Raw genomic sequence first — 12985 nt, 5'->3', positions numbered from 1 at the left:
CCAGAGGTTAGGATTATTTTCAACAGAAATCCTCTCTGACGTCACTTACCACATCTGACAATTGTAATTTTCCATTTAGACAATGGAAGCTAACTTAGGCCTGGGGGTAACAGTGAGATGCCAGCATCTTAAAATGAAAGAAAAGAAAATACACTCACACTTAACAAGTAGCACCATCTAGGGGACTTGTAAGGTAAAACTTTTTTTAAACAAATACTGACCTAGGTGTATTCACCAATATCACGATATGAGAACAGAATGCTAACCTCTGCCTTGGGGTGCATTAAAACAAGCCCAGATCCAGGCTGTTTGTGATCCCACTGTAACTCCAGCTGGGCAGCCACATTTGCTTGTCTAGGCATCTATCTGACAAGTTAAAACAACACCAGAGTCCAGAAAACGATCTATAAGACAGGGTAGAGGACATTCTTGCTTGAGAATGGGATGACAATGTCTCTAAAGACACTTCTATGATTCTGCGAAAGTGGAAGATTGAATACTCATGTTTCCAAGTCTTAATAAATGAAGATTTTGGCTTCCAGTCAATCAAGATGGTGATATAAGATGCTCCAGGGGATTGTTACCCCACAGAATCTTTGAACAACTAGCAAAAACTGGCAAAGTCGTCTTCCTTAGAACTCCAGAACAGTTAAAGGGTTCCAATAACTGGCTGAGTGCTGAATCAAGAAAACGGAGCTTTAAAAATAGTACAAGAAGCATATGGCATCCTTGCTGGCCCATCCCCCACCTCCTCCCTGGAGAAACATGGACTCAGCCTGCACTCCCATCCTAGCCCTGTTTCCAGAGGGAGCAAAGTAACCCCTACGTGCTTAATGGATTTTCTGTATATTGGTGTCAGTCTATCCAGTGGCAGCCTGAAAGACTAAACCAAGACACTTTCTACTCTGGCTGGCCCTCCCAAGAGCATGCCCTGCAAGCAGAAACAGTTTGCAGACACTTAAAACAGTGTAATAAATAATTAGCTGCAAAAAGCCTATAGCAAAGTATTACCTGCTTTAAAACATATAGTCAAGCACTTGGGAGGGGGAGAAACTCTATTTCATAAAGAGCACAGGAGGCATTCGAATTCTTGTAAACAGTGGAATTCCCAAGTTCACAAACAAGCACAAGATCAGGACAAGGCTTGGGCTCAGAAAAGATGATGAGGCTACAGCACTTCACTTTTGCCTCAGGCTGATCTTCTTGATAGGAGGGCTAAAGTTTCCAAGGCCAATGCAAAGACTGTGAGAGATGCTTATGATATTGGTTTGCTTGATTTTGTCAGCTCTTAGTACTCAGGGAAATCTCTGTCATATCACCCGCTGTATAAAAATTTAAGGAACAGACTGCTCAGGAATTAAATCTCAGAGTGACACTTTAAAAATTAAAATGTACGCAACCCCAATGCAATCCCAGCAACCCCAAACAGAATAAATTCAAAGAGAATAACACCCAACAACATAGTGATTTGTTGAACGAAAAGCACAAGAAGAGAGCTGCAGGAGAAAAGTAATGTGCTATGCATACCTTAAATTCAAAGATATAAGTAGGTTGAAAGCAATAGGATGGAATAAAATATTCTGTGCAAGTAGTAAGCAAAAGAGAGCTGAAGCAGCTATACTAATATCAGATAAAATAGACTTTAAAACAAAAACTGTTGACAGGGACAAAGAAGGTCACTATATGCTGATAAAGGTATCAATTCAGCAAGAAGACATAACAATTATAACTATATATGCACTTAATGGAAAAGCCCTAAGATATATGAAACAAATTATAACAGATTTGAAGAAAGAAAGAACGCTACATTACAGTAAGTCTGCATTAATAGATTTCAATACATCACTTTCAATAATGAACAGAACATCTAGACAGAAGATCAATAAGGAAATAAAAGAGTTGAACTATACTATAATCCAACCAGACCTAACAGACATATATAGAACACTACACCCAACAGAAGCAGAAAACGCATTCTTCTCCACTGCGCATGGGTCATTGTCCAGGATAGGCTATATGTGAGGTCACAAAACATATCTTAATTACTTTAAAAATATTGAAATGTTACAATGTATTTCTACAACCACAATAGAGTGAAGACAGAAACTGGCTGGAACAGCAGGGAATGGAACCTAAAGACTCTAAGGAACAAGACCCTCATTGGTGAAATATCAGGCCCTAAGAAAGGCGGCTAGGACAACTGTTGAAATGAAGAGAACAACGTCTTTATGTAGGTCGGTTCCCAAAGTTTGCACATAAAATCACCTGGGGGGTCTTCGATAAATATTAATGCCTGGCTCCCACCCCTAGATGTTCTGATTTAATTGGTCTGGGATGTGACCTGGGCATTGCAACTTTTAAAATCTCCCCTGCTCATGCTTATGTGTTGCAAAACCTGGCAACCACTGATGTAAGAGGTGGTTGTCTCTGGGGCCCCAGTTCAGCCCCCCATGAACCTACTCTCACCAGCCCCCCACCTCTTCCATTCTTAGGCTTCCTCCCTGCTGTAAAACCCCAGGGCCCCCAAGTATACACACTTCACTCTATGTTCCCCCAAATGCTATGTGTTCCACAGCCAGTTCCCAGCCCCCTTCTGTCCCAATAAGATAAATCTAACACAACCTCTGTTTTTCAAAAAGGGCCCTGTTCATAGATATAAAATATCCAGTAATTATGAAGCCAGGAGTAAAAATGAGTTCTAGCAAGTATTTGAATAGCTTTGATGTTTTATTGCTCATCAAGGATCTGAAGTCACTTTGTTAACTCTCTGAACAAATTAGTTTTCTCATAAAATACCCATTTTGGGGAATCTAATTTCTGATGTGAAGACAGGGGAAAATAGGAAATAATTTTTACTTTTTAGGAAAAATTTTTTAATGGGAACATAAAAAATAAATTTATTTTAGTGAAGCTTTTCAGTGCCTTCATTTCTGTTTCCTCCCCCAACTTCCATGGGGTTTTTTTCAGAGTTAAATAGACACTTGGCATCTGCAAAGCTTCTCCGGAATGAATGGGGCCCATTTATGGCAATGTTGCCTCTGCTTATCAAGCCTCACATATGTGACATTATACTTTCAAATCTGCCTCAGTTTTACTATATTGTATTTGAAAAAATAAGGACATGTATTTATTATGTACCAGGCACTGAGGCTACATGCTTAACATAGATTATCTCACTTGATTCTAATAACCACCGTAGGAGGGAAGAGTCCCACCTTTAAGATAGAGAAAATGACTCTTAGAGACCTGCTTTACCCTCCCTTAGGTGGCACAGCTAATGGGTGGTGGAGCCTCAGCCTTGCCAAGTCCCCCGTGTGTAGGGGTTTTCTTGTTTGTGTGTGTGTTTGACCTGTGCAGGCTCCAGGAATCGAACCCGCATCTCTGGCATGGCAGATGAGAATTATGCCACTGAGCCACCGTGGCCCACCTAAGTCCTCTATGTTTTAATGCCTCTCAGGAAAATAAAGTAAAAAAGACTGGATTTCTAAATTATTAATTTAGAATCTCCAGGACCTATTTGTGACTGAACTTAAGAGAAAGAAGGGGGAAAGCCCAGGAAACACCAGGTGGCCCCTGTAAAAGGAAGGGCAATCGCGGTTTCAGGACAGAAAACTGAATGCATTTGGTGTCACTACCAAATGTCAGAGCAGGGCGGGGGGGAGAAGTAAAAGATCTTTTCTGGATTGGGTCTCAGGGATCAAGGTTCTAGTCTTGGCTCTACTAAAGTAACCCTATTGACTTCAGCGACCAGCTCAGTTTGCTAACCTGCAAAAGAAGGATCTGGAAAAGAGTAAGCCTCTGACTGTGTATCAACACCACCGAGGAGGCTGTTAAATAAATACAGATTCCTGGCCCTTTCAGCATACCGGCTCAGTCAGGGTCTCCATGTGTAGAGCCCCAGTAATTCTGAGGTGCAGCACAGGTTTCAAGGTTGTTCAACTAAGTGACCTCCCAGTCCCTTCCCGGCTCTGATATTAGGTTCTGGGGCTGCTGCCCTCTCCAGGAGCAAGGAGGGGCCTCACCTCTGCGATCTGAAGCAAACCAGACTGGTGCATGACACCACTTTCCCAGCAGAGGGGAGTGTTGGCTCAAAGTTTCCCAGTATATTTGGCAGTGAGGTTTCCATCTGACCTAACAACACAGTCTTAGGATCTCTTTTTTTCCCACTAATAAAAATACCCTAAAAATCAAACAAACATGGAACTATATACTACACAGTGAACCCTAAGTTAAGCATGGACAGTAGTTAATAGTACAATTATAAAATGTGCTTCCATTAATTGTAACCAATGTTTACACCAATGCAAGGTGTTAATAAGAGGATGGTATTTAGGGATCCTGTATTTTGTGCATTATCTTTCTGCAAACCCAAACTTCTCTAATAAAGAAAAAAAAAGGTAGACATTTTAATGTGTACTCTCCAAATGAGAAGTTAAAATCTCTGAGTTGTTTATCTCCAGAACCCCATAAAGGTTTGCTTTATATATTCTGATGTTTGCTTGCTCACTTGCTTGCCTACCAGTTGTTGATGACTATGTCCAAAAACAGTCTTTTCCTGTGACAGATCAGCTATTTTAAGGAGGGTCCCTTAGTCCTAAGTAATGGACATGGTACTCTGGAAGGATGCTAAGCATATTACACATTTGGAAGAGTTGGTGAAAGCATGGTTACAAATTTTTTTAATAATAAAATAAATCTACCCCACCCCAAACTTACTATTATTTTTGCAGCCGTAGACTTTAACTCAAGCCAAAAAGTATTGGGAATATACTCATTGTGGATCTGAATGAACGTTCTATATAACCTTTCCTCTATTGCAGGGAGCAGGAAGGAGCTAAAAAGGAAAAGGCAGAACCTAAGTTCAAAACCACCTGCACCCACACACATCTAGCAGCTGCAGCAAATACATGGTCCAACCTGTTTCCACCAGCCAGCGACAGTGACTGGGTTAGTGTGCTTTAGTATCTAAACATTCTTCTTGGATTCTACAGTTTCTTAAATGTACAGTTGCTATTTAGGAAAGAAGCTAATAATTGGACACACCTGCCTAAAGGGCCCTATACTCTGTTCACACTTCATGTCGTGTCTTCATGTTGTACCTGTTCACACTTAATGTTGTGACGTCATGTTGTATCAGCATTATTAAAAGGGCAATGTGATTCCTGTGCATTATGTAACTGTAACAGCTAAAAGTACAATTAGAGTTCCTAGCATTATGTCCCTGAGATTCATTCAGAGTACCAAAAATTTGTATATGACATATGCTGGCCACAAAAACTTAGGAAAAGAAGCATACCTTCACATAAACTTATAAATTCTTATTGTTAGGTGTGTGTACACACTTAGAGCACTGTCATAGCATTTTTTGGGAGTCCACCATCACGTTAGATGTAATATATGAAATTTTGGATAACAAAATTGTCACCCTAATGTTTAGAAAAAAAAAAAAAACACAGTGGGCCATATCCAGCTTTGAAAACATATTTTTAAAAATCCATACAGGAAACACTCCTAAAATTTTACATGGGAACAAAATATATTGAATTTAAATATAGAGAACATCATAAACATGAAATGGGATCAATTGCTTCCGTGCACTGAAATAGGAAACTTACAAACCTGTAGAACATATATCCCTGGTAATAAATTGTGACATTCTTATTGTGAAAACCAGAAATGCTACACAGAACTTAGGCTGTAAATTGTCACAGTAGCCAAAATAAAACAGTATTATTAATAAGCTTGGTTATAAAACCAAAACAACAATTGCACAAGAGGAAATTGCATGATTAAATTGTTCATTTGAAGACTGTAATGATAAGATTTGAGCCACACAGTCCAGATAAATGTTTTGGCCCAGCTGTCCTATTAAAGTCTCCTAAGTAAGAATACCCCTAAAGGTGAAAAATCTGAGAATCTTCCCAAGTGAATGTTATACTCAAATAAAGCATTTTACAGCAGATTCTGTGAACATGTCTCAGCATAACACCACGCTGCTTCAAACTGTCAAACTCTTATAAACAGTCTACTGAATAATTGTATGGCTAAGATATTTTAAAAAACAAAAAAGGTACCGAAAATTACCCATAATCTCAGCACTTATTCAAATTATATAAGTTACACTGTATCTAGTCAATCCCACTTCCAAAGTTTAATCAGTTAATAATTTCTTTGTAACCTTCCTAATGCTTCCCTAAATTTAAGCCCACAAATTCATTTGCGTATGCACACATTTTTTTCATTTAAACTATAAATCATGGACAACTTGCTTCCGAATCCATACAAATTGATCTACCATGTTTTTTAAATGGCTACATGCTATTCCTTTTTATGACTGCATAAAAATGTATATTAATGAAAATCTAAGTTATTTCTGATTTTTACAGTTGCAAATACTGCACTAGCGTATAAATTTTTATATAGTCATGCTGTTATTTCTGTAGAATAGAAACACAGAAGATTAAATCAAAAGATATATTCATTTTCCTTTACTTTTTTGTTTTTATGTTTTATCAAATATTGAAGTTTTAGCATATATCTCATGTGTGCTGGGCATAAAAAATATTGTAATATATGTACATGCCCTCACAAGCAAAATTTTTCTAATTTACCATTTATATTGTTATAAATTATTTTTATTCAATTATTTTCACAATTACAATAATTTTGAAACAGGAATTTTGTTGTGATTATTAAACCACTCCATGGGTACAATACAATATTTTTCTAAAATATAATGTACACCTATTTCACCATAACAACTATATTTGTGTTGCCTTTTATGTCTTACCAAAGATATGAATAATAAATATTTACATTACTGTTACATTCTTTATGTATATAAACAGAGAACAAATTAGATTCCTCATGGCACACCAGTGCAGGGGTTAACACTTGTTAGAAATTACAAGACAGACAAAGAACATGTCCTGTGTATTGAGTTCAGGTTCTGAGAGCTCCTCTAAGTTCTGTTCAGATTGAGAGAAAAGGGTCATTTATTTAAACTGCACCTGCTCCTCATCCCACACGGGGAAGCAGCATTATTGCCAAATCAGACCCAAGTTACAGGCTCCAGGAAGGTTCCAGCTTGAGACAAAAAAAAAAATCTGGGTATGAGTGTCTTTAGGGAGAGCCTATTTTAGGAGAGCCATTTGGAGGGAAGGAAGAGCTCTTCAAAAAGACAGTTTTTCCCTTCAAAAAGAAAATCACATGTTCTTCCAATATGATGCCACTATCTCAAGAGCAGACAAGTAAGAGACAAAGCAAAGGTAGGTCCAAAGTCCCAGCACAATTTGCACCCAAAAAGATGGTGTTCTAGTTTGTTAGCTGCTGGAATACAACACACCAGAGACAGAATGGCTTCTAATAAAAGGGGATTTATTTTGTTAGTTCTTCAGAGGAAAGGCAGCTAACTTTCAACTGAGGTTCTTTCTTACGTAAGAAGGCACAGGATGGTCTCCGCGGGCCTTCTCTCCAGGCCTCTGGGTTCCAACAACTTTCCCCGGGGTGATTTCTTTCTGTACCTCCAAAGGCCTGGGCTGAGCTGCGAGTGCTGAGATGAAGTATGCTGAGCTTCTTGGGCTGTGCTACGTTGCTCTCTCATTTAAGTACCAGCCAATTAAGTCAAACATCATCCATTGTAGCAGACATGCCTCCTAGCCAACTGCAGATGTAATTAGCAACAGATGAGGTTCACATACCATTGGCTCATGTCCACAGCAACAGAACTAGGTGCCTTCACCTGGCCAAGTTGATAACTGAATCTAACTATCACAGGTGGGGAGAAAGGATTAAGACATTAAGTCTTCAAAATCCTCCTTGCCTTCTGAACTCCCAGCACTAGAGGCAGACGTCTTAAACCAAAAACAAAACTTGCGTGTACAATTAGCACAGGAACAAAAGCTTGAAGTTCAAAGGTGGAAGACAAAACTGTTCGTGCATATGCAGGGGCAGAATTTATATGATGTACACCTAAGGTTCTGGGCCTTCTTGAATGACTTTCAATAAAGCTTTATAGTTTTTACCATTAGAGTTCTCCATATTTTGAAAGATGTGTTCCTGGATACTTCATTTTCTGGTGTAATTATTGGTTTGCTAAAACTACCAGAATGCAATATGCACCAGAAATGGAATGGCTTTCATAAAGGGAATTTACTACATTACACGTCTACAATTGTAAGGCTAGAAAAATGTCCAAACTAAGGCGTCTGGGAACAGATTCCTTGACTCATTATAGGCCGATATCTGCCACATGGGAAGGCACATGGCTGGCGTCTGATGGTCCTTGATCCTGGTTCCGTTGCTTCTAGCTTCTGATCCAATGATTTCCTGTCTAAGCATCTGCAGGCCTTCACTTAGCCCCTCTGGGACACAAGTCTGGGTTCTGGCTTGCTTAACATTTCATGGGAAGGCACATGGTGACATTTGCTGGCCTCTACCCATGTCTAGGTGACTGCTCTTTCTGTCAACACTCCAAGCATCTTCAAATGTCTGCATCTCTTCTGGCTTTGAAACAATTGTTCTTCAGCATCTGCATCTGAAGTTTCTCCAAAATATTTCGCCTTTTAAAGGACTTCAGTAAACTAATCAAGACCCACCTTGAATAGGTGGAGTTGGTAATCAAAAGGCCACACCTACAGTTGGGTATGTCACATCTCCATAGAAATAATCTAATCCAAAGGTCACACCCATAACTTGGTGTGTCATATCTCCATGAAAGCAATCCAATCAAAATTTCCCACCCTAAACAACAGGTCTGGCCCCATAAGATTGGATCAGAATTAAAGCATGGCTTTTCTTGGGTACAAAATAGTTTCAAACTGGCACAGTATGGTTTTAAATTGATTTCTGTTTTTTTGTTAGTAAATATAAATGTGATTAATATTACGTTGACTTCATATCTAGCAACCTTGCTAAACTCTTATCAATTCTAATAATTTATCTCTAAGATAATTTTATTTTTATGTATACAATCATATCATCTTTGAACAAGTAACTATTTTATTTCCTTTCTAATCCCTGTATTTTTATGCCTTTTCCTTACCTTGCTGCACTGGCTAAAACACCCAGCATAAAGTAAAAAAGAAGTATTGGTAGTAGACATACTGGTATTAAACCCAATATCATAGGGAACACTTTTTGTATTAACCTTTTATCTTTATGCCATAAGGTTTTTATAAATACTATATTTTAGTTTACTATAATTGCCTAAATGTTAAGATACCAGAAGAGGATTGACTTTTAATGATAGGGTTTTATTAGTTTACAAGTTTACAGGTCTGAGGTTGTGAAAATGTCCAAATTAAGGCATCAACAGGACAATACCTTCTTCCTGAAAACAGGCTGTTTGTGATCTTGGACTCTTTTGTCACATGGCAAGGTACATGGCAGTGTCTGCTAGCCCTTCCTTCCCAAGTTTCATTCCTTTTGGCTTCTGGCTGCTCCATATGTAGTTTTCTTTCTCAGCTTCTGTATGCTTCTCTCTTTTAACTTCTGTATTTTCTATTTCGCACTCTTATAAAGAGCCCCAGTAAAAGGAGGATGACCCACCTGGGGAATACCTCAACAGAAATAACCTAATCAAAAGATCCAACCCCTAATAAGTCTGCACCCACAGGAATGGATTTGCTTTAAGAATATGATCCTTTCTGGGAGTCTCTAAAACCTCCAAACCATCACACTTCACCCTCTGGAACCCAAAAAGACATGTTCTTTGCATATTCAAAATACATTCATTCCATCACAATATCCCAAAAGCCTTGAATTATATCAGTATAAATATTAAGTACAAAGTCTCATCAAAATTAGTTACAGGTGTGATCTGTCCTGTCCAGCTGTGGACCTGTGAAACTTAGAACAAGTAATCTATTTCCAATATACAAAGGAGGGACAGTCATAGAGTACATTACCATTACCATAGGGAGAAATTAGAAGGAAAACAGGGGTCGTGGGTCAAAACAGTTCTGAAACCCTCCATTAGATTTCAAGGTCTGAGAGTCATCTATAGAATGACATTTTGTCCTCTAGGCTTCACAGCACTAATCCCTACCCTTTTCAAGGGCTTGTGCAGCAGCCATGCTCTCCCCAACCACTGGGTTGAAGACTTCAGCATCTCCAAGCACCAGGGTGGCAACTGAACTCTAACTCCACCCTCTTCAAACATCAAGGTAGTGGCCAGACTCTCCACAATCTCCAAGGCACAGGCTCAACCCCCTCGAAACAGTGGCATGGTGGCCAGACTTTTCCCAATTCCTTGGAAATTTGCTCCACCCTCTCTATAGCTTGGGGAGGAAGCAGTCTTCCCAAGCAACTGGACAGCCAAGCTCCCTGCAGTCCCCTAGGCATCTGAGAACCCTGGGGCAATAACATGCTTCCTGAACAAAGGGGTGGAAGGTTCAACCTCTGTCTGCAAGCTCCAAGGCATCCTCACCCTTTCCACAAAGCTGGGCACACTCTCCTGTCTGAGATGTCTGCTCCAGACCTCAGCTTCCATGATTCTGTCATTGAAGTCATTTTCCCTTCAATCTGTCCTTTTTCTGTCCCTTTTACTCCAGGCTGGCAATGATTCTGTTCATATAGATCTCACAAAATACTTGTTAGTTTCACATGCAGTACACAGGGGTCCCAACTGTCAGACAGTAGGACCTTCCACAGACCCTTTCTGGATAATTGCATTTCCAATCCTGACTTGTACTGAAAAGGTTGATAGACTTCACATTCAGTTAAATCCTCACATGGTTCACTATTCTCTGGGGACTCTTTTCTGCAAGCTCAGAATTTTCCAAACCATTAATTTCTGGTTTATTTGTACCCAAGAATTCAGTTCTCAGCTTATCCCTTTCCTCTTGCATTTCACTATAAGCTGCAAGGTGACACCAGGCTTCACTTTTCACATTTAGTTTGGAAATCTCTTCAGCTAAATATCCAAGCTCCTCACTTTCAAATTCTCCCTTCTATCTTCTGTCAGGACTCAATTTTGCCAAATTCTCTGCCACTTTAAAACAAGGATTGCCTTTGTTTGCAAAGACTGTCTAAGACTTCCTTGGAAATACCTTTATTGTCCATATTTCTACTACCAGACTCTTACCATCCAGGCCTTTTCTATTAAGTACCTCATAATTCTTCCAGAATCTTCCCCTTATCCATTTATAAAGCTGTTCCAACATTTTTGTTGCAATAATAGCTTCCATTTTTCCAGTACCAAAATCTGTTTTAGTTTGCTAAAGTAGCTGAAATGCAATATACCAGAAATGGACTATATTTTAACAATAGGGACTTATTAGCTTACAAGTTTATAGTTCTGGGGCTGTAAAAATGTCCAAATCAAGGAATCAACAGGAAAATATCTTCTTCTGAAGAGAGGCTGCTGACTATCCAGGACTCATTTGTCACAGGGCATTTTATTTTGAAAGCTGCCAGAATGTTCTACACCAGAAACAGAATGGCTTTTTAAAAGGGGAATTTATCAAGTTTCACATTTACAGTTCTAAGACCATGAAAATATCCAAATTAAGGCAAGGCTATGAAAATGTCCAAAGTTAGGCACCAACAAGAGGTTACCTTCATTCAAGAAAGGCCGATGAAGTTCAGGGTTTCTTTCTCAGCTGGAAGGGCACATGGCAAAATCTGCTAGCTTTCTCTCCTGGCTTCTCATTTCATGAAGCTCCCCCAGGGTTGTTTTCCTTCTTCATCGCCAAGGGTCTCTGGCTGTGTGGGCTCTAAAACTTTTTCCAAAATGGTTCTCTCTTAAAGGGCTCCAATAAGCAACCCCACCTTGAATGGGTGGAGACACATCTCCATGGAAACCATCTAATCAAAAGTTACCACCCACAATTGGGTGGGCCACATCTCCATGGAAATGACCAAAAAGGTCTCACCCAGCGAAATCGAATAAGCGTTCAAGAACTTGGCACACATGGCAAGACACATGACAGTATCTGCTAGTCCTTCTTTCCCAGGTTTCATTGCTTTCAGCTTCTGATTACTCCATCTATGGCTTTCTTTCTGAACTTTTGTGTATTTCTTTCTTTTAGCTTCTGTGCTTTCTATTTTGTGCTCTTATAAAGGACTCCAAGGAGGGGCATGCCTCAACTGAAATTACCTATTCAAAAGGTCCAACCCACATTAATTCTACACCCCCAGAAATGGATTAGCTTCAAGAATATGATTGTTTCTGGGGTCTGCTAAACCTCTAAACCATCACATACTCTATCAGGTTATGGAAGTTTCCTTCTATTCCTAAGGCTTTCATTGTGAATGTTGAGTTGTAATCAAACATATTTCTGAATTTATTGAAATGGCCCATTAACATGGTAAATTACATTTGCTGGTATTCTAAAGTTAAACAAGCTATACATTCCTTGGATAAATGCAGGATTCACTACTGGCTCTTTTTGTACGCTCTGGGATAGTTTTGTGAAATTGGAATTACTCATTCTTTGAATATTTGGAAGAATTTAATAGTAGTTTTCTGGGACTACTGTTTTCTTGGGAGGGAAAATTTTTTAACCTACTGATTAAGGATCAGTATAGAATATTGACTAAGAGCATGGACCTGAAGCTATCCTGTCTGCATTTAAATTCCAGCTTTGCCTCCCACTAACCATGTGACTTCAGGCATATTACTCAATCCATGACTTAGCTTCCTTATCAGTAAATGGAAATCATAATAATATTACCTACCTTAAATGATCTACCTTAGCTAAAACATGTAGAATTGTGCTTCATCCGTAGCAAGTGCTATGTGTTTGCTGGCATTATCACTAACTTGATTTCTTTAATAACTATAAAACCATTCAAGTTTTTTCTTTGTTTCTTGAATCAGTTTGGGTACACTATGTTCTAGGAATTTGACAATTTCATCTGTTTCAAAATTTGTTATATCCTCTTATTATCTTTTTAATTTCTATAGTATGTATGGTTACAGCTACTTTTTCATTCATTCTTGAAGTTGTTTATTTATGCCTTCTCTTTTTTCTTAAGCAGT

The 12985-nt window shown here is 38.9% G+C and overlaps 1 long non-coding RNA gene across 3 annotated transcripts in view; it reads left to right on the top strand.

Annotated features, from left to right (window-relative positions):
- The window catches only part of LOC143675993 (uncharacterized), a 79786-nt gene extending 73856 nt beyond the window's left edge, over positions 1-5930 (top strand). For all 3 annotated transcript variants that reach the window (XR_013171743.1, XR_013171745.1, XR_013171744.1), the window contains 2 exons: positions 2093-2234; positions 4821-5930. This is a non-coding gene — a long non-coding RNA (uncharacterized LOC143675993). The remainder of the gene's footprint in view (positions 1-2092; positions 2235-4820) is intronic.
- The last annotated feature ends 7055 nt before the right edge of the window (positions 5931-12985 follow it).

This window comes from Tamandua tetradactyla, chromosome 3, assembly GCF_023851605.1.
Source record: "Tamandua tetradactyla isolate mTamTet1 chromosome 3, mTamTet1.pri, whole genome shotgun sequence".
Lineage (NCBI taxonomy): Eukaryota > Metazoa > Chordata > Mammalia > Pilosa > Myrmecophagidae > Tamandua > Tamandua tetradactyla.
The sequence above is the reverse complement of the archived record's forward strand: the minus strand, read 5'-3'. Positions and strand labels throughout refer to the sequence as shown.